Genomic DNA, 27653 nt, shown 5'->3' on the forward strand with positions numbered 1-27653 from the left:
CAAGTCAAACCCACTATGATGCGTCTTGTGTCCAGTGTCACGGCAACCCACACGGCGAGGACGGCTGGGAGTCCGCCACATACATCTTTAATCAAACTTGAATTTAATTTGATGCATCTTTTTTTTACTAAGATAAAATCATTGCAAATAGAATGTACATTTTTTTGTGAAAAATAATTTCTACATAATTATAACATAAATTCACATATCTTTGGTTAGTGTCAGGAACTCGCATGGCTGTAGTAGGCGTGACCCCAAGATACAGAGACAGAAGACGATGTGCAGGTTAAATGTTATTTAGTTTTTCAAAGCAGTAGCAAAGCACAGGCAAAAGAAATGCAAACACTTGAGCAAGCACCAACCAATGCAAAACTGTGCCCCAATATTAAAGTGTGGGGGATATGCAATTGCATGCAGTAAATCTTTCTGTGAAAATGAAAAGAACACATACATTTGGCCAGAAAGTGTTTTATCATTTCAAGCCTTTTGCAGGTCATGTTCAGTAAATGACGTGGCGGGCTGCACAAATAAAGTTGCAGTCCACAATAATTCATCTAGCTGCCGTTTAAATGGCATGGCGCACCAATTGAAATGACCAGGTCAGACCTATTAATTGTGGCAGGCCAGATCTGACCCCGGAGCCTTGATTTTGACACCAGTGACCTAATCCAACTCACAACACTGACTTGACCTGAACAAACAATAACTCAACCCAAACATACCAGACGCTATAAACCACAGGGGTCAAACTCAAGGCCAGATCTTGGAACGTCACATTATTGTATGTGGCCTGCAAAAGGCTGGAAATGAACACTCTCTGGCTAAATGTGTTCTTTCAGTATTGACAGAAAATGTACTGCATGCAATTGCATGTGTTCTACACCCGTAATTCTCAAACCATGGGTAGCGCAAGTGTTACGCCAAGTATTATAATGTAACAGTTTCAATTCCTACACAAACCTCTGCCTTGTTTTTAATAAAAACTTAGGCCTACCATGATAACGTATTTTCGTGTTGGTCATCATGGTGGTACTTAAAGTAAAGTTAAAGTACCAATGATTGTCACACACACACTAGGTGTGGTGAAATTTGTCCTCTGCATTTGACCCATCCCCTCGATCACCCCCTGGGAAGTGAGGGGAGCAGTGGGCAGCAGTGGTGCCGCGCCCGGGAATCATGTATGGTGATTTAACCCCCAATTCCAACCTTTGATGCTGAGTGCCAAGCAGGGAGGCAATGGGTCCCATTTTTATATTCTTTGGTATGACTCGGCCGGGATTTGAACTCAGAACCTACCGATCTCAGGGCGGACACTCTAACCACTAGGCCACTGAATAGGTGAAGAGCCAAGTGTTTTCCTGACATGGTAGTTGGTGAAAAAAATAACTACTCTACACTTTATTAGTTGATGTACAGTACAGGCCAAAAGTTTGGACACACCTTTTCATTCAATGCGTTTTCTTTATTTTCACGATTATTTACATTGTAGATTGTCACTGAAGGCATCTGTAAGAATATTTGCATCTAAGTTACCACAAAAGTTTGTGTTTCAATGAGTTTCCAACAAGAAACAAAAATGTGTCTTTGAACCTACCAAAAAGAAGGCTTGTAAAACTTCAATCATCAATCAATGTTTACTTATATAGCCCTAAATCACTAGTGTCTCAAAGGGCTGCACAAACCACCACGACATCCTCGGTAGGCCCACATAAGGGCAAGGAAAACTCACACCCAGTGGGACGTCTGTGACAATAATGATTATGAGAACCTTAGAGAGGAGGAAAGCAATGGATGTCGAGCGGGTCTAACATGATACTGTGAAAGTTCAATCCACAATGGATCCAACACAGTCGCGAGAGTCCAGTCCAAAGCGGGTCCAACTCAGCAGCGAGAGTCCCGTTCACAGCGGAGCCAGCAGGAAACCATCCCAAGCGGAGGCGGATCAGCAGCGCAGAGATGTCGAGGCGGATCAGCAGCGCAGAGATGTCCCCAGCCGATACACAGGCAAGCAGTACATGGCCACCGGATCGGACCGGACCCCCTCCACAGGGGAGAGTGGGACATAGAAGAAAAAGAAAAGAAACAGCAGATCAACTGGTCTAAAAAGGGAGTCTATTTAAAGGCTACAGTATACAAATGAGTTTTAAGGTGAGACTTAAATGCTTCTACTGAGGTGGCATCTCGAACTGTTACCGGGAGGGCATTCCAGAGTACTGGAGCCCGAACGGAAAACGCTCTATAGCCCGCAGACTTTTTTTGGGCTTTGGGAATCACTAACAAGCCGGAATCCTTTGAACGCAGATTTCTTGCCGGGACATATGGTACAATACAATCGGCAAGATAGGATGGAGCTAGACCGTGTAGTATTTTATACGTAAGTAGTAAAACCTTAAAGTCACATCTTAAGTGCACAGGAAGCCAGTGCAGGTGAGCCAGTACAGGCGTAATGTGATCAAACTTTCTTGTTCTTGTCAAAAGTCTAGCAGCCGCATTTTGTACCAACTGTAATCTTTTAATGCTAGACATGGGGAGACCCGAAAATAATACGTTACAGTAGTCGAGGCGAGACGTAACAAACGCATGGATAATGATCTCAGCGTCCTTAGTGGACAGAATGGAGCGAATTTTAGCGATATTACGGAGATGAAAGAAGGCCGTTTTAGTAACGCTTTTAATGTGTGCCTCAAAGGAGAGAGTTGGGTCGAAGATAATACCCAGATTCTTTACCGTGTCGCCTTGTTTAATTGTTTGGTTGTCAAATGTTAGAGTTGTATTATTAAATAGAGTTCGGTGTCTAGTTCGGTGTCAAAACTTCACTGTGTAGGGGGGAAGGAACATGAAGGTGTTTCTTTCATGTATTGTAATCAACAGAAAAATAGTGTCTGACCCAAGAACTACAAAAGCAAAGAGGAAGCAGGACCAGACTCCCCTCCAGGCACCGCTTTTTTTTTTTTAACTCTTTTACAACCTATTTTTTGAACTAACCTTTTCTTTTGAACTGAATTGTAATCAAAGGAGATGGCTATTTAAGACCCGGTCCCGTTGGAAACAGCTGTTGCCATGTGGTCAGGGAATGTCCAAATAAAAAAATGAGGCGTGCAATCTTTTGGCAGAGCGTGCTGGGACACTGTACAAGGGTACAGTGTCCAGGCGTTTCTCCCCACTGAGCCAAATTGAATTCCGTCTCTGTTTGATTCTTTGCTTCTTGTCCTGTTTAATAGATGTCATCGTTGTTTGAATCTGACCGCATCAAAACTATGAATAAACTAATGTGGAGTGATGTACTTAACGAAAAAAGGTGAAATAACTGAAAACATGTTTTATATTATAGTTTCTTCCGAATAGCCACCCTTTGCTCTGATTAATTTTTCACACTCTCTTGGCATTCTCTCAATCAGCTTCAACAAGTAATCACCTGAAATGGTTTTCACTTCACAGGTTTGCTCGAAGCTCATTGAGAGAATACCAAGAGTGTGCAAAGCAGTAATCACAGCAAAAGGGTGGCTATTTTAAAGAAACTAGTATATAAAACATGTTTTCAGTTATTTCACCTTTTTTCTGTTAAGTACATAACTCCACATGTGTTCTTTCATAGTTTTGATGCATTCAGTGACAATCTACAATGTAAATAGTCATGAAAATAAATAAAAGGCATTGAATGAGATGAAGGTGTGTCCAAACTTTTGGCCTGTACTGTAGATGTTTATGGTTATCAAAAATAAATGCTTAATCATCTGCTTGTCATTTTGACTTAAGATTTAAAAGCCAGCTAGCCATCATTCATTAAGTAAAAATATCACATACTAGCGGCCTTCTAAAGGCAGCCTTAATTGTTATATAGACGATATTGACACCCCTGCTATAGACCGTCTGGGATCCACCTTCCAACCGGAAGACCTTCATGGCCCATGTTGTCAAACCAGGTGTGGAGAGACGGAGCAGACAAGCCGACAGCAGGGTAGGACAAACGGCGGTCCTACTCAAGATGGCAGCCAGGGGGCGGAGTGTGCGGCGGAGCAGAGAGGTGCGTAGATCATACACCTGCTCTCAATCCCTGCATCTTCTCCTGCAGCATAAAAGAGGAGAAGGAGGAGCGATCGGGCGGAAGGAGTAGGAGAACCCGCAAAAGAACCTGAAGACCGAGAACGACCGAGAACGACCGAGAGCGAGCAGACGACCGGCCGACTGAAGGCGAGAGAGGAGCAAGCAGGATCGGAGGCGCTGAAAAGCGATCCGAGCAAAAGACGGAAGCTTTATTGAAAAATAAAACAAGAGTCAAACCTGCTCAGCGATGTCCGTCCTCAATGTCCCTTGCAACACACACGATGGCGGCAGGAAGCCGTTCACACCAGGTAATGCTGATTATTTTTGCATTTCTTTATGTTCTTAGATTAGTTCTAAGTGTTAAAGTCGTATATTGTCAAGCTGTTTAATGTGTTTTTTTTTGTTATCTTTATGTGATTTGAGGTAAGTCGGACCTTTCAAACCGTCCTCAATTCGATCCTTTGCTATGGGTTTGTATTACTGTGACTGTTGTCATGCAGAATTAGGTAGAAATTCCACATGTCCTGTCTGATGGCATGTCTATGTGTTAATCATCCATCCCTAAAAGGTGTGAAAAACTGCTTTTTCATGTGAATCCAAAACAGAAAATTGACAGTAAACTGTGTGTGCCAAATCTCCATTCTTGTCTTTGCGCCCGCGATTTAGGCGGCTTTCATCACTTTAGTTTATTGCTGGAAGTTGACTCGTGTCCCAAATCTTGTGATCCAATCGTTGCTCCGTTGGGGCTGCTCAGTAAACAGCTCAAATGTGTCCGCTTTTGTGCAACTCACTTGTCTTACTCAACGCTTGTCTGGGATCTTCTTCAGTTGGGAGTCTCTACAAAGGTTTTTGCCGCTACCAACGTTGAAAATTAAGAATTCGACTCGATGTACCAATCAGATTACTTAACCCAGGGGTCGGCAACCCAAAATGTTGAAAGAACCATATTGGGCCGAATATATACAAAAAAAAAATCTGTTTGATGATGCCAAAAATTTAAAACCTTAGATACAGTGCGGCCAAAAAGTATTTAGTCAGCCACTGACTGTGCAAGTTCTCCCACTTAAAATGATGACAAAGGTCTGTAATTTTTCATCATAGGTACACTTCAACTGTGAGAGACAGAATGTGAAAACAAAATCCAGGAATTCACATTGTAGGAATTTTAAATAATTTATTTGTAAATCATGGTGGAAAATAAGTATTTGGTCAACCATTCAAAGCTCTCACTGATGGAAGGAGGTTTTGGCTCAAAATCTCACAATACATGGCCCCATTCATTCTTTCCTTAACACGGATCAATTGTCCTGTCCCCTTAGCAGAAAAACAGCCCCAAAGCATGATGTTTCCACCCCCATGCTTCACAGTAGGTTTGGTGTTCTTGGGATGCAACTCAGTATTCTTCTTCCTCCAAACACGACGAGTTGAGTTTATACCAAAAAGTTCTATTTTGGTTTCATCTGACCACATGACATTCTAGCAATCCTCTGCTGTATCATCCATGTATCCATGTTGGTATAAACTCAACTCGTCGTGTTTGGAGGAAAAAGAATACTGAGTTGCATCCCAACAACACCACACCTACTGTGAAGCATGGGGGTGGAAACATCATGCTTTGGGGCTGTTTTTCTGCTAAGGGGACAGGACGATTGATCTGTGTTAAGGAAAGAATGAATGGGGCCATGTATCGTGAGATTTTGAGCCAAAATCTCACGATAGTACGGATAGTACGGACTGTAGTTGGTGCAGGCATGCACAGATGTGTTATAGGCGAAAGACACCTGTTTCAGATAATCATCCCACTCACCACCGCAGGCGAGCAGCGATTTGGCCAGTTGGTCGACCAGAGTGCGGTTAAAGCGTTCAACCATTCCGTCCAATTTGGGATTATAAGGTGCAGTGCGTGTCTTCTTAATTCACAGGAGCTGACACAGTCTTTGAACAATCCCGGCTTCAAACTGCCGCCCCTGATCACTATGAATCGTTTCAGGGACACTATGCACCATCACATAGTCATCAAACAAACACTGTGCTACTGATCGTGCCGTCTGGTCAGAGAGAGCATAGAGATTCACAAACTTGGTAAAGTAGTTTTCCACTACTAACACATATCTATTTCCCTTAGAAGTCACTGGCAGTTCAAGAATGTCCGTTGCTACTCTCTGAAGTGGCCGAGTTGCATGAACGCTCTCCTTCGGTGCCCGATGCTTAGGCACCGGTGCCTTGCGTGTTTGACATGGGATGCACTTTTCACACCACCGCTGAATATCTTTAAACATGAACGGCCAGTAGCAAGTTTCCCTTGCACGTTCCCACACTCGTTCCACTGAGAAATGTGTCGATGCAGAGCCCCCATGTAGATGCTGCAGCACATCAGAGATAAGCAAGGAGGGCATGACAACCGGACACAGAGCATCTCCGGTGAGGGGAGAGTTCACCGTCCTGCAGAGTAGTCCATTAACAACAGATATTCAGTCCATAATTTTTGAAACCACCGGGAACTACCTCTCATCTGCCCCTTAGATGGCCGAGAGCCACATCTTTCCATCCAGTCCAACACCTGATTAATATCTGGGTCGGCCCGTTGTAGCCCCCTCAGTTCCATTCCATCATGTGAAAGTGCATGTTTGAACGACAAGTCCTGCGCCCCACTGTTGTTCTCCACATGCTGCGCCCCAGTACGTAGGTCAAAGGTTGGGGGTTTTTGTGTGGGTGTTTGTAGCAGTTGAGTGACTGATTGGGGAACGCTGGGCTCTATATCTGAGCCTATGACATTCACGTGTGTGGTTTTCTCACCTGTGTTTACCACACTAGGCTCAGGGTTTTGAGGACGCTGTGAGAGTGCATCAGCATTTGCCGTTTGCCGTCTTTGTGCTGTATACTCCAGTTGTAAGGGTCCAGTTCCAGTATCCATCTTGCTCTGCGTCCCGTGGGATCCTTGTCAATAGACATGCCACGCAGGCCCAACAGCGGCTTGTGATCAGTTATGATGGTAAAGGCAGCTGATCCTATGTAGTGTCTGAATTGTCGTGTAGCCCACAGCTCTCTGTCGAATGTAGACCAGCGCTTTTCTGGGGAACTGAGTGCTTGGCTAGCGTATGACAACACTCGTTCCAGTCCGTCCTTGTCCTGAGCCATCACCGCCCCCACTGCTTCCAAGGAGGCATCTGTGTACACCTTAAAAGGAGTGTTAAAGTCAGGCATGATGACAATTGGAGCAGATGAAAGCACCCCCTTCAGGTACTCAAAGGCTGTGTCACACTCACTTGTCCATTTAAAAGGTGTGTCTTTGCAGGGGAGGCGGTGTAGAGGTGCTGCACACTGGGCAAAGTTTTTAACAAAGCGTCTGTAGTAAGAGCAAAGCCCCACAACGGCTCTCACTTCAGTTGGGTTCTGTGGGGTCGGCCAGGTTCTGACTTTGTCCGTGTTTCGAGGGTCGGGCTGTAAGCCGTGGTGACAAACAACTTGTCCCAGGAACACTACATGATCTCGAGCCAGATGACATTTCTTATGATTCAGCCTGAGGCCAGCTGCATGGATCCTGGAGAAAATTTCACGCAAACTGGTGAGATGGGCCTCAAAGGTGGGGCTGTATATTAAAACGTCGTCAAGGTACACCACACACACTTGCCATGGGAGCCCTCTGAGTAGCAGCTCAATCATGCGCTGAAATGTTGCAGGTGAGTTAGTAAGGCCCATCGGCATAGACCGCCACTGGTAGAGGCCTCGGCCCGTGGTGAAGGCAGTTTTCTCCCTGTCTCCCTCAGCGACCTCGACCTGCCAATATCCGTTAATGAAGTCCAATGTGCTAAACCACAGGGAGCCCGCCAGCGCATCCAGGGTCTCATCCACCCTGGGGAGCGGATGAGAATCTTTCACGGTTATACTGTTCAGACGACGATAATCAATGCAGAATCTCCACTCACCATTCTTCTTCTTTACAAGGACCACGGGCCAGGCCCATGGGCTGCAGCTTTCCTCAATCACTCCGTCCGCCAACAGGGCAGTCACCTGCCTGTCTATTTCCTCTCTCTCTGCCGCAAAGGAGGATGATCACCGGATAAGTGTGCATCTGCCAGTCCCCTCTTTTGACGGGTTGAATATCCCCTGATGCTCGGCTAGCAGTGCAGCCAGTTGTGCTTTCTGATGCTGACTGGCAGAAGACTCCTCCAGTGACACAACAGGCACCTCACTGGATGAAATGGCCGAGACGGTCTCGGTTGGACCCGGAGGAAGTGTCACAATTTCTGCCTCATCCATGGAGAAAAACTCCCCCAGGTGCACGCTTTTTCTCAGTATAATGTCCTGATTTGTAGGGTTCAACACACGGGCAGTGGTAACTCCGTCCTTTACAGATGTCAACGTGTGAGCTATGACACACTCACTTTTGCCTTTAAGGTTGGGTGATAAATAACCCACAAAGTCAGGAAGCTGATCAACGGGCCCAGGTGGGGTCACACTCACAGGCACCAGCATCTCGCTGAGGGGGGGCAGTGTCACTACAGTGGTGATGGAAACATTGCAACACTCCGGAATCAGGTCTTTGCCACTCAGGAGTGGAAGTACAGTGTCCCATAGGTGTAGTTGGCCACGGGCATAATCCAGGAGGGCGTGATTTGAGACAAGAAAGTCCAAGCCCAGTAGGGCTGTTTGTGTGGACCCACTAATAACATGGAAAAACTGCTGCCGGTAAGTCTTCTCCAGATGCAGGGTAACTGTTATAGTGCCCAGTGTGTCGAGCAACTGTCCATTCACCGCCCGTGCAGCAATAAAATCCGCCGTTAAGGGTCGCTTGTGCAGGGCTGGAACAGACATGCGAAAGTTGTCACTGATAAACGACTCTGTTGCTCCTGAATCGATCAATATGTTAATTTCAGTCCCTTCAATGCTTCCCCTCACATATGAGGTTCGCTGTTCTGTCTTGTCCGGTGTCATTGCATTACTCATGGAGGGGATAAACATCTCTCCCTCCATAGAGGCCATAGGTTCTGTAGCTGATGTTTGGGCTGCAACATCAGCTACATCTCTTTTCCCGACTGGTTTGAGGCATCTTCCCTCCTGGGGGAGAGAAAATGCACACCTCGCCGTCTCTGTGTTTCCTCATTAGAGGGGCTCCTAGCAGGTTTTGGACCCCGCCAACTTGGGGAATTAGGTCGGTTGTTGTAGGGGCCCCAATAGTCCTGTTTCTCTCTCGGCCTTCCTTCTGCGCGCCGCTCGCGCCAGCCGCGGTCAGGTGAACGCCCTCTTTGCTCATATCCACAGTCAGGAGAGCGCCCTCTCTGTTGACCCTATGTGCGGGACAGACAGCCTTGCTCCCCACAAGTACACTGACACTGACTTCCACGTACTGGATGAGGTGCTCGCTGTTCATCTTTCCAGTAGCTGAATCGCAGTCGGGTGTTTTCCTCTGCCATTCGTTTAATTTCCATCCTCATTTCCCGCACATCTGCAGTAAGTCTCTCTATAGTCCTATACAAACCACCACCATCATCAGATATGGAGTGCACCATGGCCGCTGTACCGCTTCCTGTGGTAGGCTGGTGCACCTGTGTGCTGACATAGTCCATCCTCAACGCCTCCCTTGCCATCTCACACCGGCCAGCGATGGTCAGGGCCTCCTCCAACTCAGTCGCTCCCTGCTCATGACATTTAGCTCTCAGAGCCGGGTCGAGTCCAGCCAGAAATCTGCAAAATTTCTCCTCTTTCTGAGCTATATCCCCGTAGCCTGGGAATGCCTCTTTAACGAGTTTGCTTATGTCTTTTGCATATACTTCCAGACTCTCTCCGGGAGCACGGAGGCGGGCAGAGATGTTTGCTCTGAAACAGTCTAGAAAACGTTTTTGTCCAAAAGCCTCTTGCAATTTTTCTTTCACCTGATCGTAATCCGCCTGAACGGCAGTTGGCAAGCTATCCCATAGAAGAAAAGCAGCCTTTGTCAGCCGCGTGGGTAAAATCCTCACCAGTTCATAGTCAAAGTTACTGCACGTACCTCCAACCAGCGCCTTCACTGCTACTTCATATTGTCTGGCCCAGCAGGGGAAACTTTGTTTTTCCTCACCAGAGGGAGTTCAATCTTTACATTGCTGGCGAAAGATCTTTCTCCACGTTGCTCTCAGTAGCTATAGTCCAGTGGGTCTTCGCTTTTATTCCACATATTCCACATACATCAGAAGATCGCAGCCAGATGAAAGAAGTCTGTGTATTTTCTGACCAGACGAAGCTTCACCGTTGCTAGCTGCGGCTAACTGAGATGAAGCTAGCTGACTCTCCGGACTTTACGGTAATTAGATGTCTTTCTTTCGCGGGACTTACATCCCACCGCTGCCACCAATGTAACCAAGGGTTTATATAAGTCGCCTAAACTGTATCACACTACAAAATAACAAACACGGAGGCTCCAGTTTCACACGAGGACCACTTTATTTTCTTTCCTTTCAAAACCTCCGCTCCACTCCAAGATGACATCATTTCCGTTCTATCTCCCTTCAAAATAAGAGCTCAAGGCATATACTGTATAACAGGAACTAAACATAACAAGGAGGCAAACCATAAAAATAGGTTACAATAGCCTACTATCAATGGCTGACGCAATTCTTCGTTGACAGAAATGTTGTATTTTAGTTTTTATTCCACACATTTTTGCAAAAGTGGAAATCATTAGTAAAATGGAGGCTTCTCACAGGATGAGATAACCTCTGGAAATGACTGTCTCAGAATGGCCAAAAGTATAGATGTGTGTGTCCAAGTTAAAGGAAATGACAGGCTGTCGTTTTCTAATGGATTTATTACAATCTTTGCAAGCTGGCTAACATTTGCTGTGGTCTGGAACAACATGGCACACAAACAACTATGAGAAATGCAGCCAATACTACATACAGATCATGTGTCATGAGACATGCAAATATGAATTAAATACACAGATGACACAAGAAAAGGAAATTAAATGAGCTCAAATATACCTACAAACGAGGCATAATGATGCAATATGTACATACAGCTAGCCTAAATAGCATGTTAGCATCGATTAGCTTGCAGTCAAAGATTGACCAAATATGCCTGATAAGCACTCCAGCAAATCAATAAAATCAACAGAGCTCACCTTTGTGCATTCACGCACAGCTTAAAACGTTTGGTGGACACAATGAGACAAAGGAGTGGCATAATACACGTTTTTCTGTGGCAGCATTAAAGAAAGTTGTACATGGAAACAAACTACGATGAGTTCAAGGATCGCTGAAATTAGTAGGATAAAACGGTGCTTGCCAAATACTGTCATCAGTGAAGCATGTTTAACACAAATAGTGGGATTTCTGTTAATTAGGAAGGTTTGTGTCATGTTTGTCCTCCTACAGAAAAATATATTAAAACATTTTTTTTTCTCCCCCCATTTTCACACATCTCTGAAAAAGGTCCAGGGAGCCACTAGTGTGGCGCTAAAGAGCGGCATGCGGCTCGAGAGCCATGGCTTAAGCCCATACTGCGTGAACCTACCGTAGCATGGTGTGTCTAGTTGCTCTAATATGTGATATTAAGTACTCTAGTCAGTTCCTCCAGGAATTGGGAATGTCACAATTGTCCCATTTAAAAACAAATTCACGCACGACTTTCCCGCACATTTTGGGTGATCGGTGTCATTTTCACCACTTGAATTTGCCTCTAAGCGGCACTCAAAAGACTACGTTAACTATCTCATCAAAACGTATGTTTCTAGTACAGTTGAAGCAAGGACAACATAACAATATATCTACTCTTTATTGCTGAAATTGCAAAAATTGTTACCGCGTAGCTCAGACCTACTTTCAGTTCCGATCTACAGCACTAAGCCTTCTGGGTAATGTAGCGTATAACTTCCTAATTTACAATACAGGTATGTATTTAACTTTTATTCATACAGGTTAGGACAGTGGTTCTCAACCTTTTTTCAATGATGTCTGTGAACATTTTTTTTAATTCAAGTACCCCCTAATCAGAGCAAAGCATTTTTGGTTGAAAAAAAGAGATAAAGAATTAAAATTCAGCACTATGTCATCAGTTTCTGATTTATTCAATTGTACAACAGTGCAAAATATTGCTCATTTGTAGTGGTCTTTCTTGAACTATTTGGAAAAAAAGATATAAAAATAACTAAAAACGTGTTGAAAAATAAACAAGTGATTCAATTATAAATAAAAATGTCTACACATAAAAGTAATCATCAACTTAAAGTGCCCTCTTTGGGGATTGTAATAGAGATCCATCTGGATTCATCAACTTCATTCCAAACATTTCTTCACAAAAAAAGAAATCTTTAACATCAATATTTATGGAACATGTCCACAAAAAAATCTAGCTGTCAACACTGAATATTGCATTGTTGCATTTCTTTTCAGTTTATGAACTTACATTCATATTTTGTTGAAGTATTATTCAATAAATATATTTATATAGAATTTTTGACTTGTTGCTATTTTTAGAATATTTATAAAAAATCTCACGTACCCCTTGGCATACCTTCAAGTACCCCCAGGGGTACGCGTACCCCCCTTTGAGAACCACTGGGTTTCGGCAATTAAGAACAGATTTCTATTTGCAATGCTGATCTAGCAAAGAGGAAACTTTTACATATTAGAGACGTTGTGTGATGAGGATCTTGTATTGACCAACAAACATTTTAACGTTCAACAGTTGGCAGATGCTCTTAAGGTGCAGTGGTAACTATGTTGGTACATAAATGAATGTTTAACTTTTTAGGGTGTAAAACATACATCGAAAATATCTGCAACTTGTGGACAACAGAGCAGACAATGGATAATAAGAAACACTTTGATGATTAATATTATTATTATTATTTACAATTGTTAAACCAGTACAAGCATTTGACAATGACTTCTAACGGTGTGTTTTAAGGGTTGTACGGTATACCGGTATTAGTATACTACCACGATACTAGTGATTCATATTTGGTGCTATACCGCCTCTGAAAAGTACCTGTCTTCTTTCGTTTTTAAAAAAATTTATATTATGTTTATTAACTCAGGAAATATGTCCCTGGACACATGAGGACTTTGAATATGACCAATGTATGATCCAGTAACGACTTGGTATTGGATTGATACCAAAATTTTTGGTATCATCCAAAACTAATGTAAAGTATCAAACAACAGAAGAATAAGTGATTATTACATTTTAACACAATGTGTAGATAGAACATGTTAAAAGAGAAAGTATGCAGATATTAACAGTAAATGAACAAGTAGATTAATAATCTATTTTCTACCACTTGTCCTTAATAATGTTGACAAAATAATAGAATAGAAAATGACACAGTATGTTACTGCATACGTCAGAAGACTAAATTAAGAGCCTTTGTTTGTTTACTTACTACTAAAAGACAAGTGTCACATGTTGGTGACGAACCTCAACATGCAGAGAAGGCAGGCTTGGTGCAGGAAAACATAATTTAATGTCCATGAAATAAAGACAAAAAACACAAGTCAGAAACGAGGAGGACAAACTGGAAAAAGGGAACAGGGATCCAGCAAACAGGAACTTTGAACAAAAAGACAGTAAGCTACAAACAGCGACAGAGTATAGCTTACCGCTACCGCTTACAGCTACACTGACATCAACACGACGGGTAGGAACGACAAGTAGAAATGACAATAATCCAGCGCAGAGTGGAGGACAAAGCAGGTCTAAATAGCATCTGGCTGATTGATACCAGGTGTGGCCCAGTGCCAATCAGCCACAGCTGAGGGAAAAAAGCAGTCAGGAAGACAATAAGGAAATAACCAAAATAGGAGTGTTGACAGGAACTAAAGACAGGAAACAAAGACAAACGCAGAGGAAAAACTAAGACATAGCCAAACTGTCAGGGACAAGCCTGACAACAAGTTTTCTTGTAAGTTCACTATTTTATTTAAAGACAAACTTGCAATAAGAAAAATATGTTTAATGTACTATAAGATTTTTTGTTCAAATGAAGCCAATAATGAATTATTTTGTGGTCCCTTTTATTTAGAAAAGTATCAAAATAATGTTACAGTTACCGGTACCAAAATTTTGCTATCGGGACAACACCAATGTGCTTGCTAAATGTGGTGTAAAACGAGTAAAAAAATCAATGTTTTTTGTATTTTTCCCTTTTTGTCCTTTTTTTGTAGGTTAAAGTTGCAAAGAACACATTACATACAAAACATTGATACCAAATTCAAAAAATCACAAGTTATTTAAATGTTATTGAATAGAAAAAATAAGCCTCAGAGCAGTGTAGCTTTTGCTGCAACTTTAAAAAAAAAAAAAAGCTGTCAGGAATTTCAGGCCGCAACAGTCACAAAAAAGCCCAATGAAATCCTGAAGGGATATCGTAGTCACTATTTACTTTCGTCCACTCGCAATGGCCGGTAATGTTTCTGAAAACATGTTTGAATTCATGCTTCAGCTTTTCAACACAGCACAAGGGAAGATTACCGCTCAATAGTTTCGCACTTGAAAACAACCCTATCCTGAAATTGCAGGTTTCCAAGGTCTAAAATGAATGTTTTTATCGGTTTCCAAAAAAAAAAAGAAAAAAAGTGCAACACAAGTTGTTAGCTAAGTCTTTTTTATTCCAGAGGTACATTGGGAGCATGGACTCCACACATGAGAAATATTTGGTTGTATAACTGCAACAATTATCTATTTATCTCTTCCTCTTAACCCTTTGACATCACAGCTTTTCAGGTTCTTATCAAACAACTCATTTAGAGGGTCGACAATCCCTTAAATGATTCCATTTTGCATCAGGTCGATTGGATTAGTGAATGCTCCTGGGGTTAAAAAAAATATATAATAATATGTACACGCATAACAAGGTCAAAAATCCATTTGGAACACACCGTATTGACTCATACCTCTTATTAAAGTGACTAATGAGAGCTTTCCAGATCTGCAGTCATTTCAGTCAATATGTCATATATGAAAGCAGAATGAAGCAAAAACAACCATAGAGATTTGTGTGGTATACAAATGAAAAAGATACCCGCTCAGCCAACTGTTGGCTTGGGATGGGTACCAAAACCTCATTCCAATGTAAACGGTAGTAAACGGGACAAAAAAAGAAGTAGCTATTGGTGATTTATCCATCCATCCATTCCCTTTGGGGTCGCGGGGGGTGCTGGAGCCTATCTCAGCTGCACATGGGCGGAAGGCGGTGTACACCCTGGACAAGTCGCTACCTCATGGCAGGGCCAACACAGATAGACAGACAACATTCACACTCACATTCACACACTAGGGACCATTTAGTGTTGCCAATCAACCTATCCCCAGGTGCATGTCTTTGGAGGTGGGAGGAAGCCGGAGTACCCGGAGGAAACCCACGCAGTCACGGGGAGAACATGCAAACTCCACACAGAAAGATCCCGAGCCCGGGATTGAACCCAGGACAACTCAGGACCTTCATATTGTGAGGCAGATGCACTAACCCCTGTTCAGAATCAGAATCAGAAAAGTTTTATTACCATTGTTTGAAAACGGGTTCACAAACTAGGAATTTTACCTGGCGCAATCGTGCAACATAAAAGACATATAAAACAGAATAGAATAACATGAGCTGTAACTGAGCTATCAGGTCTGTTCCACCGTGCTGCCTTGGTGATTTATTTCAGTGCTACATTACGTAAAAAAATGAGGTCACAGCAAGTGAGGTTGCATTCACAAACCCCCGCGATTAGGAGTATCATTGACAAGCAAGTTAGTTTTCTTTATCTTCTATGTGTCTGCAATAACTGTTGTGGATGGTACTGATCATTTTTGAATGCTTTACTTTGAGACTGTCAGGGTTATTAGTTGTTGAACCCCAAGATGCAGAGATGGAGGCAGGCATTGGATATGAAGACATATAAATAATATAAATTAATATAAATAATAGAACAAGAACAAACAAAAAGCACGCACGTGGGCGGAATGACAAACTAAGGGAGCTAGCAGGGAAGCTAGAGGATAGCAAACAGAAAAACTGGAAATAACTAATGGCTAACAAGAACAGCTTACCGCTACAACGACCAGGACAAAATGTAGCACGACAGGTAGTAGCTGAAAAGAATCACAGACACGACAAGAGCAACATATGGCAACGACAAGTCCGAATGACAATACAATGATCCAGCAACTGACACAAGACAAAGCAGGTACAAATAGGAGCAGGCTGATTGTCAACAGGTGTGGCCAGGTGCCAATCAGCCGCAACTGAGGAGGAACACAGCACTCAGGGAACAAGACAGGAAGCTGACAAAATAAGAGCACTAGACAGGAACTAAAGAGAGGAGATACTAAACACAGAGGAAACAGACAAATGCAGAGGAAAAAACTGAAACATAGACAAACGTTCAGGGGAATGCCTGACAGAGACCATGGATTTCATATTATAAAGTATTTCAATAACTTGTCAGTTCAACTTGAATGTCACCAAATTACATAAAATTTAACATTTTAACTTACAAAAAAATTGCATGTTTTTAGCATTTGTAAGTAAATGCGTTATACGTGTATAGCACTTTTCTACCTTCAGGATACTCAAAGCGCTTTGACACTATTTGCACATTCACCCATTCACACACATTCACACACTGATGGCGGGAGCTGCCATGCAAGGCGCTCACCAGGACCCATCATGAGCAAGGGTGAAGTGTCTTGCTCAAGGACACAACGGACATGACGAGGTTGGTAGTAGGTGAGGATCGAACCATGAACCCTCAGGTTGCTGGACCAACTCCGCTGTACTGGTTTAAACACTCACACCGTTTTTCAAATACTGATTTGGCACTAGTATCGGTTAAAATGTACTTCATCAGACCTTATCATTTATTTATTATTATTATTTTCCTTTTAAATATGTATTTAATTATGTTGTACTATTCATTATATTTATATGTATTTTTTTCAAAGTTTATTTCTAATGTATGAATTTATTGGGTTATTTATGTATTTGACTTCATTTCTTTATGTATTTTTTCATTTACTATATTTGTATGCATTTTTTGAAATCTATGTGTGTCATATAAACATTGATGTAGGAAAATACAAATCTAATATATCAATTATTAATTCATACATAAATAATTAATTAAAAAAAACCTCAAACTGTTTTAAAAAAAAATACTTTGCAGGGAAAACACTGCATTGCAACTCTTTGGCTTGCACAGCTTTTCTACAGAGCTAAAAATAAATGTGTGGCATACCCCAGGGATCATTACTTGGACCAAAATTGTTCAATCTCTGTATAAACAACATTTGTAAAGTTACAAATGACTTAAAGTTAGTATTATTTGCAGATGAAATAATGGTTTGTTCAGGAGAGAACGCACAGAAACTAATACAAATAATAACAGAAGAAATGAACAAATTAAAAAGATGGTTTGACAAAAACAGACTATCATTGAATCTCAGTAACACTAAACTATTACTATTTGGTAACAGTAGAAGATAAAGGCAAACACAAATAAAAATATGCAGAGTTGATATTGAAAGGGTAAAAGAAAAAACATTTTTGGGTGAAACAATGGATGATAAAATGAACTGGAAATCTCATGTGAAAAAATACACAACATAAAAGTAGCAAGAAACCCAACAATAATGAATAAAGCAAAACATGTTCTAGACCAAAAATTACTTCATATTCTCTACTGCTCACGAGTGTTACCATGTCTGAGTTATTGTGTAGAAATATGGGTTAAGAACTACAAATGTGCGCTTCATTCACTAACTGTGTTTCAAAAAAGATCAATTAGAATAATAAATAATGTTTGATATGGAGAACATGCAAAAATTTTATTTATTGAATCACAAATATTGAAATTCAAGGATCTGGTGCATTTGCAAACAGCTAAAATTATGTATAAAGCAAACTATAACCTGCTACCCAAGAATGTACAACAATTATTCTCAAAAAAAGAGGAGAAATATAACCTTAGAGGAAAATCTAATTTATAAAATGTGTATGCTCGTACAACACTTAAAGCTTTTAGCATATCAGTATGTGGAATTAAATTATGGAATGGATTAACCAACTAAATGAAACAAAGTACCAATATGATTCAGTTTAAGAGACTGTTCAAACTAAAAGTGGTCACAAAGTACATAGAACAGGAATTATAATGAACATCTTGAACCCTTTTCTTCTTTTGAGATAAACATTATTTATGTATTTAATATTTGTTTTACTTACTATGGTAAATTATTCATTTATTCACCTTCTGTTACAGAGAATAACGAAATAGGATAAAATTGCCATGGAATGAAAAGGGGTGGGATTAAATAAGCTCTGCTTCTTCCTACTCCTTTTCGGACGTGCTGTAATGGAACAACTGGAAATGTGTGATGCATTATATTGTATCGTGTGCATGATCCAAATAAACTGGATCTGAACTGAATTGTGCGCCTTGTTATTAAAGGCCTACTGAAACCCACTACTACCGACCACGCAGTCTGATAGTTTATATATCAATGATGAAATATTAACATTGCAACACATGCCTTTATAGTTTACTAAATTGCAATTTTAAATTTCCCGGGAGTTTTTTGTTGAAAACGTCGCGGAATGATGACATGTACGAGTGACGTCACGGACTGTAAGGAAATATTACCGCTGCACACACACACAGCTAAAAGTCGTCTGCTTTAACCGCATAATTACACAGTATTTTGGACATCTGTGTTGCTGAATCTTTTGCAATTTGTTCAATTAATAATGGAGAAGTCAAAGTAGAAAGATGGAGTTGGGAAGCTTTAGCCTTTAGCCACACAAACACACGGTGATTCCTTGTTTAAAATTCCCGGAGGTGAAACGTTACTATGGATCAGAGCGGTCAAGCGAACATGGATCCCGACCAAATGTCAACCAGCAGTTTTCGGTGGGAAAATTGTGGTAAAAAGTTGCCACTTACCGGAGATCAGCTGAGATTGTGCCGTCCATAAAGCTGCCGTCGATTTCCCTCAGACACCGGCTTTAAGACACCTGTGGACACACCCCTCCGACTATCAGGTACTAATAAACTCACTAAAACACTGGCAACACAATAGAAAGACAAGGGATTTCCCAGAATTATCCTAGTAAATGTGTCTAAAAACATCTGAATCCGTCCCAATGCAATCGTCTTTTTTTTTAACTTGATTTTTTATTTATTTTTTCTAGCCATTCGCTATCAATATCCTCAAACACGAATCTTTCATCCTCGCTCAAATTAATGGGGAAATTGTCGTTTTCTCGGTCCGAATAGCTCTTTTTGTTGGAGGCTCCCATTAAAAACAATGTGAGGATGTGAGGAGTCTGTGACTTCAGGTAAAGGCAAGGCTTTTCGATTAGCGACTAAAAGTTACCAACTTTATCGTGGATGTTCTCTACTAAATCCTTTCAGCAAAAATATGGCAATATCGCGAAATGATCAAGTATGACACATAGAATGGACCTGCTATCCCTGTTTAAATAAGAAAATCTCATTTCAGTAGGCCTGTAATGAGATGCCTATAATCTCATTACTATGATATTCATTATGTTTAACGCTTGTGTAAGTGTTAATAAGAACAATTGTTCTGGGGGAGTAGTGAGTAAATATAACAGTGGACCTTCTTCCTTTGACCAGAAAAACTAAGACTCAAATAAAACATGCTCATACTATAGTGTTGGCCTCGACCATAATAAAGACACTCCTAGTCCCGAGATGATGTTCTTGTCCTCCGGTCCTTGTGCCGAGCTGTTCAATATCCTGAATGGTATTAGTCATATAGAAAATAAAAAAAAATCTTTTTGCACCCAAGGCATTGTGCAAGTGGAATATGGAGCACAAAATAAGAGTTATTTTTGCCAAATATCCATTTAAATGGCCTTGACAAACGCCTCTTAGTAAAACACCCGACAGGCATTGAATTGAGTTTTTATTAAAGGATCACAGTAAAACATATTGGAACCATTTCTGGGGATCATTGGCTGTTAGGATGTTTCAAAGGCAAACATCTCTGTTTGAAAGCCACCATAATAAGAGTTGTTGATGTGAAGATTCAGCACGCTCAGACTGGTGCCTTCTTTTTGACGTTGAATTCATGTCATTGTTAGGGAATTGCCATTTTTTTAAATAGTTCAGGACAAAATTACCACATGGACCCAAACACAGTGTCACCTCTATTTGCCACCTTTTTGGTTCACGGATGTTTCCATGGCGCCGAGTATGCCTCTGTATGTGTGTGTGTGTGTGTATGTGTGAGCAATGTCTTGGTGTAAGAACGCTTCATTCATTTTGCGTGCTGCCCATTTTGATGACATCACTTCCTGTACACCTGGCCTCGGCCATTTTGCAGATCTCCGATGTGATCAGTAACACTTAAATTGTGTCCAAACTCTCAGTCTTGCAGAGACAACTGCGTTTAGCTCGCATTTTGATTGATTGATTGATTAAAAATTGTATTAGTAGATTGCACAGTACACTACATATTCTGTACAATTGAGCACTAAATGCCATCCATCCATCCATTTCCTACCGCTTATTCCCTTTGGGGTCACGGGGGGCGCCGGTGCCTATCTCAGTTACAATCGGGCGGAAGGCGGGGTACACCCACTAAATGGTAACACCCGAATACGTTTTTCAACTTGTTTAAGTCGGGGTCCACGTTAATCAATTCATGGTACAAATATATACTATCAGCATAATACAGTCATCACACAGGTTAATCATCATAGTATATACATTGAATTATTTACATTATTTACAATCCGGGGGGTGGGATGTGGGGGGTTTGGTTGATATCAGTACTTCAGTCATCAGCAATTGCATCGTCAGAGAAATGGACATTGAAACAGTGTATGTCTGACTTTGTAAAATTATTTACATTTGGTTATTTACAATCCGGGGAGATGGAATGTGAAGGTGTTGTTTTGGAGCGGTTTTGAAGGAGGATAGAGATGCACTTACTTTTACACCTGTTGGGAGTGCATTCCACATTGATGTGGCATACAAGGAGAATGAGTTAAGACCTTTGTTAGATCGGAATCTTGTTTAACGTGGTTTGTGGAGCTCCCCCTGGTGTTGTGGTTATGGAATTAGTTTGACATATACTTCGGTATCAGGGAGGTGTAGCGGATGTTATAGACTAGGCTCAGTGCAAATTGTTTACACTCAAAAAATTATTCAAGCCCTTCTTAGATGTGACACACCTAAGCATTGTTGAATTTATTCAAAAAATATCTACTTTTAAAATATACACATATATGTTTAATCAGTAAAACATACATTTTCTCATAATTGATCCTATGGGATTGATTTGTTGTTGTTGAACGCAAAATGAATGAGTTCAGAACTTTGCACATGTGCATATCATCTTCGGGGGCATAACTCATTCGCATAAGGTCTTCTGGCAGGACTGGACTGCATCAGCAGGAACCATAAAGGAGGTTGGAGCTCGGTCTTTGGCAAGTATTCATTGTTTTCACTTTAAGCTATTCTGTAGACCCATTTCTCGTAAAGTTTGCCTCGAGTTATTTAAGAAAAGGTAAAACTGTTTCTTGGTGTTTTATGATTGAGACTTAGTTCTCTGTCCTTTCTATCAAGTAAATTTGACATCTTTCTTAAAATAAAACTAAGTTCTTGGGTCTGTGTTGGTACGCAAATCTGACATCTTGGTAGTTATGTAAAATTGACTTCTTGATGTTTTGTTTTCACTCAAAATCAACATTTTGGTTTGTGTTTGCAAGTAACTTAGACATTTTGTGGTGTTATATTCAAGATTGTTGAATTAAGGATTATTGTACATTGAAAATATCAACCAGGTTTTGTCTGATGTGTTTTTATGGCATCAAGGGTGATTTTTAACTTGCTTAATTTCCAATCAATTTTGAGTTGTAATTTCGCTTAGTAACAAAAATTATTTTATTTTAACTGTATTTGTTAAAAATATAAATGCTAAATCAGGCTAGAATTAAGACATGGACCATGAACCAGACTTTGTGAATATTGTTTGTGACCAACAAGTATGTGCTCCAATCACTGTATCACAAAAAAACCTCTTTACATTCTTTACAAGTGTATGTAAACTTTTGATTGCAACTGTAAATATATATATATATATATATATATATATATATATATATATATATATATATATATATATATATATATATATATATATATATATATGTAGGTGAGGGAAAAATCACAAGACTACTTCATCTCTACAGAACTGTTTCATGAGGGAGATTTCTCCTGATGATTGAGGGAACCCCTCATGAAACAGTTCTGTAGAGATGAAGTAGTCTTGTGATTTTTCCCACACCTACATATTGCGCTCTACCACAGTATCGAGCACTATTTTCTGGATAATCCAATCAAGACATATATATATATATATATATATATATATATATATATATATATATATATATATATATCTTAAGTGCACAGGAAGCCAGTGCAGGTGAGCCAGTATAGGCGTAATATGATCAAACTTTCTAGTTCTTGTCAAAAGTCTAGCAGCCGCATTTTGTACCAACTGTAATCTTTTATTGCTAGACATGGGGAGACCCGAAAATAATACGTTACAGTAATCGAGGCGAGACGTAATCAGCATTTCCGTTTTTTGGGCGTTGAGTTGCAAAAAGTTAGCTGACATCCATTGTTTAATTTCATTAAGACACGCCTCCAGCTGACTACAGTCCGGCGTGTTGGTCAGCTTTAGGGGCATGTAGAGTTGGGTGTCATCAGCATAACAGTGAAAGCTAACACCGTATTTGCGTATGACGTCACCCAGCGGCAGCATGTAGATGCTGAAGAGTGCAGGGCCAAGGACCGAACCCTGGGGAACTCCACACGTTACCTTAACATAGTCCGAGGTCATACTGTTGTGGGAGACGCACTGCATCCTGTCAGTAAGATAAGAGTTAAACCAAGACAGGGCTAAGTCTGACATACCAATTCGTGTTTTGATACGCTCTAATAAAATATTATGATTGACGAAATATGAGGTTTTAATTAGTTTATGTGCGGCCTGTCAAGATATACGTCTCCAGCGATTTTCATGACGATAGGTGGCAGGGGCAACATTTTTTTTTTTCAAATTTTCAAGGTGGTATTATGGTAGATACAATTTTGAAATGTCATATTTGGTGTCAAAAATGTTCACAGGACTGGATGCGCTTGCAAAAATTGGTGAGTTTTTGTGCGTGTTAAGAAATCTCAAGTATGCGATTCAAGGGGGAAATGATGAGGTGGCAACTTGTCCAGGGTGTACGCCGCCTTCCGCCCGATTGTAGCTGAGATAGGCACCTGTCAGGACAAATTAACGCAGCACCATTTGCAGCTAAAAGTCGTCTCTTTTCATCGCGCAAATAAACAGTATTCTGGACATCTGTGTTGCTGAATTTTTTGCAATTTGTTCAATTAATAATGGAGAAGTCAAAGTAGAAAGATGGAGTTGGGAAACTTTAGCCTTTAGCCACAGAAACACACGGTGATTCCTTGTTTAAAATTCCCGGAGGTGAAGCTTTACTATGGATCAGAGCGGTCGAGCGAACATGGTTCCCGACCACTTGTCAACCGGCAGGTTTCGGTGAAAAAATTGTGGTAAAAGGTCGCCTCTTACCGGAGATCAGCTGAGCTTGCGCCGTCCATGCAGCTGCCGTCGACTTCCCTCAGAGACTGGCCTCAAGACACCCGTGGACACACCCCTCCGACTATCAGGTACTATTTAATCTCACTAGAACACTAGCAACACAATAGAAAGATAAGGGATTTCCCAGAATTATCCTAGAAAATGTGTCTTAAAACCATCTGAATCTGTCCCAATGCAATTGCCTTTTTTTTTTACTATCTTTTAAAAAAAAAGAAATTTCTAGTCCTTCGCTATCAATATCATCATCCACAAATCATTCATCCTTGCTCAAATTAATGGGGAAAATGTCGTTTTCTACGTCCAAATAGCTCTTGCTGCTGGAGGCTCCCATTATAAACAATGTGAGGACGCGAGGAGCCCTCACCCTTGTGACGTCATCGTCTGCAACTTCCGGTAAAGACAAGGCTTTTTTATCAGCACAAAAAGTTGCGAACTTTATCGTGGATGTTCTCTACTAAATCCTTTCAGCAAAAATATGGCAATATCGCGAAATGATCAAGTATGACACATAGAATGGACCTGCTATCCCCGTTTAAATAAGAAAATCTCATTTCAGTAGGCCTTTAAATTGGGATCATCACTCTTCTCCTTTTTAACTTCCAAGTGGGTGACACAAAGAAAAGCTTCCACTCTTTCAGTGAGAAACTTTTGCTTCATTAGTAGGAATCTTCAGACCTCAAATATGAGATGTCTTTTCATCAACTTTTCAAAACATCTCTTTTCTAGAGATGCCCAACAAAGATTCGAACCATTGACCCCCTAAATTAATGATAATAATAATGGATTAGATTTTATATTGCGCTTTTCTATTGTTAGATACTCAAAGCGTTCACAGAGAAGTGGGAACCCATCATTCATTCACACCAGGTGGTGGTAAGCTACATTCCTAGCCACAGCTGCCCTGGAGTAGAGTGACGGAAGCGTGGCTGCCAGTTTATGCTTACGGCCCCTCCGACCACCACCTATCATTCATTCATCATTCATTCACCAGTGTGAGCGGCACCGGGGGCAAGGGTGAAGTGTCCTGCCCAAGGACACTACGGCAGCAATTTGGATGTCAAGAGGCAGGGAGCGAACCTGCAACCCTCAGGTTTCTGGCACGGCCGCTTTACCCAATTCGCCATAACCGCCCGTAATTGTGAGACCAACATGCTAACCACTAGTCTAGTGCACACGCCGATCTCCAAAAAATGAATTCATGCAATGTTTCTGTCCTCAAGCTAACCGGCATCAACAGTTCTCGGCTGCCCAGGTTGCTGGACAGAAGTGCTTGTAATCCAACTTGTGGCAAGTGCCTACAAAACGTCTCTTGCAAGGCGAAATCATTGCCACTCGGCGGTGGGGCGCTCAGGACTGTCCAAAGAAAAAGAACCTCATGGAGTGTGGACGGATGCATGATTGCCATCTCTGCCTCCCGCGGGGCTTTTCAATTCACCTCTTAAACGGAAGGAGACAAAGATAGCGGCCAGCTGCTTCTGCTCATCTTGCTGAGCATGAAGAAGCAATCCACTGCAATGCTGATGCTTTTCGGAGGCACTAAAGTATTCCTTCCTGCTGGGATCACACTAGCAGATTTCTTCGGGTGTGGATTGGAAATCCGCATATCTCGACCTGATGCAGCACTAAGAACAACAAAGAGCCTTGTGTTTAGCAGATGAGCAGGATGACTCTCAACTTACCTGCTGACTGTTCAATCTTTTTCTGTAGCATTCGGATTAACACCGACTCTTTAACTTTGTTTTCTACCTGAATTTTGGCCCAAAAAGCTCATGCTGGCACAAATATAGCCGGAAGGTGGTATAGCTCGGTTGGTAGAGTGGCCGTGCCAGCAACTTGAGGGTTCCAACTTCGATCCCCGCTTCCGCCATCCTAGTCACTGACGTTGTGTCCTTGGACAAGACACTTTATCCACCTGCTCCCAGTGCCACCCACACTGCTTTGAATGTAACTTAGATATTGGGTTTCACAACGTAAAAGCGCTTTGAGTCACTAGAGAAAAGCGCTATATAAAAATTATTCACCTCTTTTGAATTTGGTTTAATATTTGTTTTATTTTATTTTAACAGCATAATTCTGGCTACCGTATTTTCCAAACTATAAGGTGGTACTTTTTTCCATTGCTTTGAATCTCCAGCTTATAAAACGGTGTGGCTAATTTATGGATTTTTCTTCGCTAACATCCATGATGTACGGAGCCCCTAAGGGGACATGGGGAAATTTTTTTGGGGGGGAAACTTATTATTTTTTTTTTTTAGATATGTATCTCGTGCGCATGAGAAACTATGTCGTGCGCAGGCAAAAGTATCTCGTGCGCACAAGAAACTTTTGCGTGCACACGAGATATGTACAACGTGTGCACGAGATATGTATCACGTGAGCACGAGAAAGCATTGGATGCGTCCGCGTGGTTGGAGGTGTGTGTGAAAATGCAAGTTTAGGAGTTAATTCGGCTGTGTTTCCAACTAAGATGTTCCCCCATAATCTCCCGTGTTTCAGCAGTGTTTTCCTTCCGTTGCCCTGGATCTCGACTGCCTCCCTCGTTCCTAGACTCCTCGCTTGCCCCTGGACTCTGACGCCTCTCTCTCACCCCAGATCACCTGCCTGCCCCATGGACTGCCTCGTTCCTCGTATCTCGTTCAACACTTTGGTAACACACACTTCAGTTAAATTCTACACATAGTCTTACACCATACACACTCTTGTGTTTTGTCAGACTTCATTTCCTTAGTTTATTAGTTAGTATTGTTTATTATTCTTATTATATATATATTGAAGATATATATAATAAATTATTGCACATAATGCCCCCTGGTGTCTGCTTGCCATCACCTGCCCTTAGTCAAGACAAGACTTTAGCAAAATAGTTTTGACGATGGATTGATTGAATGAAACTTTTATTTGTAGATTGCACAGTACAGTACATTTTCCGTACAATTGACCACTAATTGGTCACTCCCGAATAAGTTGTTCAACTTGTTTAAGTCAGGGTCCACGTAAATCAATTCATGGAGCCATCTCCTTCCTCTGAGTTCAAGACCCCTTGGGTCAAGTTCTTTAAGAATTAAGCGTACCTCTTCTTTCTAGACGTGTAATCCATCCTCCTTGCATTTAGTGTACATCCACACAGCAGGCCACTTGTTTGTAACTGCTGGTGAATGAAATCTACCACGCGATCCAAAGAGGTGTATCTTTTGCGCCGAAACAGTCTACATGCCTTCATAATTGGTTTTAAATGTCTTTCAGACACAATATACCGATGACGACTTGCAAGCAAAGCAGCAATGTCCTTACAGTGAAGTCCGAGTTAGGAATACGGCCAAATTAACTCCTGAACTGCCATTTTAACACACACCTCAAACCACGCGCACGCATTCAGTGCTCTCTTGTGCGCACGCAAAAGTTTCTCGTACGCACATGATACGTATGTAAAAAAAAAAAATGTTCCCCCCCGAAACATGTTTTTCCTCATGTCCCTTTAGGGGCTCCGTAATGATGTCTTATATTCAACAAATAGTTTTCATATGACACTGACACAGACACTGAAAAGGTTTGTTGTTGTATGTACTATGGCGCAATCTTTTGGACAAGTTCACTCAGTGCAGGTGCTGCGGGTTGAAAGTCAATCAATCATCAATCAATCAAAGTTGATTTATATAGCCCTAAATCACGAGTGTCTCAAAGGGCTGCACAAGCCACAACAACATCTTCGGCTCAGATCCCACATCACGGCAAGAAAAAACTCCACCCAATGGGATATAATGAGAAACCTTGAAAGGACCTCAAATGTGCGGACCCCTCCCCTGGGTGACCGGTGCAATGGACGTCGAGTGGATCTAGTGTGAGAGTCCAGTCCATAGTGGGGTCAGCAGGGGATCATCTTGAATGGAGACAAGTCAGCAGCACAGAGACATCCCCAACTGAAGCACCGATGAGTGGTCCACACCAGATTTAGACTTTGAACCGCCAGAGCGTCATCTGTGGTCATCTAATAACTT

The sequence above is a fragment of the Nerophis ophidion genome, linkage group LG17 (assembly GCF_033978795.1).
Source record: "Nerophis ophidion isolate RoL-2023_Sa linkage group LG17, RoL_Noph_v1.0, whole genome shotgun sequence".
Taxonomy (NCBI): Eukaryota; Metazoa; Chordata; class Actinopteri; order Syngnathiformes; family Syngnathidae; genus Nerophis; species Nerophis ophidion.